General features: G+C 37.6%; 1 long non-coding RNA gene across 1 annotated transcript in view; it reads left to right on the forward strand.

Moving 5' to 3' along the window:
* The window catches only part of LOC114484591 (uncharacterized), a 106,154-nt gene extending 104,727 nt beyond the window's left edge, over positions 1 to 1,427 (forward strand). The window contains exon 4 of the long non-coding RNA XR_003677701.2: positions 1,397 to 1,427. This is a non-coding gene — a long non-coding RNA (uncharacterized lncRNA). The remainder of the gene's footprint in view (positions 1 to 1,396) is intronic.
* Positions 1,428 to 2,925: the final 1,498 nt, after the last annotated feature.

The raw sequence follows: 2,925 nt of genomic DNA on the forward strand, positions 1-2,925 counted from the left end.
GAACCCGGTTCCCCCATTGGTAGGCGGACTCTCAACACCACTGCGCCACCAGGGAAGCCCAACAGCTTTATTTTTAATATCCCCCATATGAAGTAACCCAAGTGTCCTTCAACAAGTGAATAGTAAAACTGTGATACATCCATACTATGAAATTCTACTCAGCAATGAAATGGAATGAATTATTAACATACACAGCTACCTGGATGAATCTCCAGAGAATTATGCTGAATGGAAAAAAGCCAGTCCCAAAAGTTTATATTCCATTTATAAAACATTCTTGAAATGACAAAGTTATGAAAATGGAGAACATGATAGTGGCTGCCAAGGGTTAAGAAGAAGGTGAGGGAGGAGGGAAGTGTGTGTGGCTCCAAAAGGGCAAAATGAAGGATCCCTGTGTTGATGGAAATGTTCTGTATCTTGAGTGTGTGTCAATATCCTGGTGGTGATACTGCACTATGATTTTGGAAGCTCTTCACATTGGAAGAAACTAGGCAAAGGGTCTATAGAGATTATTTGTATTATTTTTTCAGTTGCATGTGAATCTACAGTTATCTCAAAGTAAAAAGTTTAGTTAAAAAAGGAAAGACTTCCCCAGTAATATCACATGCCTCCTGATAGGATGCGCTAAGAAGGCCACAACTTCATTTCTGTGATATTTCTGCCCCCAAAATGCATAACCTGAGCTTAATCCTGAGGAAATCTCAGGAAAACCAAATTGGGAGACATTTCACAAATAATCAGACTCTACTTTTCAAAAACATCAGAGAATTAAGGTAAAAAAACAAAACAAAACTGAGGATTCTTCCAGATTAAGGTAGACTAAGGACAACTGCATACAATGTGGGATTCTGGATTAAGATCCTGGACTGGAAACCAAGGACATTAATGAAAAATTGGTAAAATTTGCAGGTTTGTAGGTTAGATCATACTATTGTTTCACTGTTAATTTCCTGATTTGGGTAATTACACTGTGATTTGGAGGAATCTGAGTGGAGGTGATACAGATATTTTTATGCAACTTCTTCAAAATTTTTGTAAGTCTGAAGTTATTCAAAAAAAATAAAAGCATAAAGAATGTTAAACATGTTTAAATCATAAATTAATGTTGGGTAACTAGATGAGAAAAATAAAGACTGGTCCTTTTTTTATTGCTTAGTGAAATCGAATGCCTAAAATCTGAAATATTCTGCTCCAATATGGTGGCCAAATATCTCTCACCAGCCCAGACAAGGAGTCACCCTGGAGAGTCCAACTGCTGTGTTGCAAAATAGGAAGTGGCAGGTTGTTTTTGTGCATGACAAAGAATCATATTCTTCAGGAGAAGATAGATTTTTAAGGCTGAGAATAATTCTAATTTGTATCCTCTCAAACCCATTTGGGTTCTTTTCTTTCAAAGGAAAACTTCCAGCTCTGAGTGGGTCGCTGTTGTGACATGAGCAGGCAGTGGCTGTTTAATACATCTTGGCCTGGCAGTAGGAGAATCGGATCCCCTCAACCTGTCATCTCCATCCCCTGGTTTCATTAATTTTTCCACTCTGCCTCTCTGTTCTGGGGTAACAGCAGCTAAGGCAATGCAGTCTCTAACAGCAGTCAAAGTGGCATAAATATTAGTGCTAATTGTACAGTACAGTAATTGCAAATAGCGGTGATTAATTCTGACAATAATAATTGTCCTAAGAACAATTGATTTCCTTTCCAGTCATGCCCAAGTTTCCCAAGAGAAAGCTTTAAAATGGTTATTATTATTAGTGTCAGCTTTGGGGAGAGAAGGGAAATTGAAAAGAATGGTGATTACTTTGGATTTGTCGGCACTGATTCTTTGTTAGTATGCAGAAGAAGGGCATCCATGGTACAGCAGGAAGCACTGTCCTACCTTACAAGTAAATCAACCTGACTCTGAAAGTGGGGATGGGGGGAATGCAACTCACTGAATATGGATCACACAGTTACAGCCAAGAATTTCCTTAAAACTATGATGACACAGCACAGGAAATGCAAAGACAAATTCTTACTTGGGTAATAACTCTCTCTTGGGTAAGTCTTATCCAACCCTGTGTGATTTATTTTTGAAATCTTCCTGATGTAGCTATCTAAGCATTATTATCTCCATTTAATGGATGCTAATAGATAGAAATATGAGGCAGTAAACTGCTTCTTTCAGACCACTGAAGAAGTCAGTGATGGACTTAGAATTTAAGATGAAATAGCCACAGCTCCCATTTTTATTACCAAATTAAGAAGCTATACCAAAATCTCAGGGCTAGTTTCCTTCAGAGAACACCCCCCCACACCCCTCTTATTATGGGTTAAGCCCACATGTAAATGAACACCAGACAAAATTTATCACCATGTGTTTACTGCTCAACTAAAACCTATCATTCTATAGTATATTAATAGTCACGTTTCTCTTAGTGATTAACATCAGTTTTATTTCAGTTGCTCTCCAAACTGGGGGAATACTATTTCTAAATTTATTAACTAGGGTCTGATTTTCCTGTTGTGCCAGTAAGTTATTCGATTTTAGGGTGGTGTGTACTTGTATGCATAAACTAAGTGGTAGCAACCGAGCTTTGAATGCTCACCTTATACTTGACTTTATGCCCTTACATCCACTTTCACATACTTGTCCTTCAAAATAGGCATGGACTCAGAAACTGATTAGTAATTTTCCTGTTTTTCCCAGATTCTAATGGACTCTATAAACTTCATGAAAGCAAGGACTTATCTCTATATCCTCAGCTCATTCTGATGTCCTGAGCATGTCCTCAGTCCTAGTACTGATGTCCTAGTACAGAGTCTAATATAATACCGATTGTAGGAGATCAATAAATGTTTGTTGAATGAATAGATAGATACATTACACTCATTATCTCCATTTATTTCATAGCTCCTGGTACTGACTTTTTTGACTGCTGTCTTAATCTT

This window comes from Physeter macrocephalus, chromosome 20 (assembly GCF_002837175.3).
Source record: "Physeter macrocephalus isolate SW-GA chromosome 20, ASM283717v5, whole genome shotgun sequence".
NCBI lineage: Eukaryota > Metazoa > Chordata > Mammalia > Artiodactyla > Physeteridae > Physeter > Physeter macrocephalus.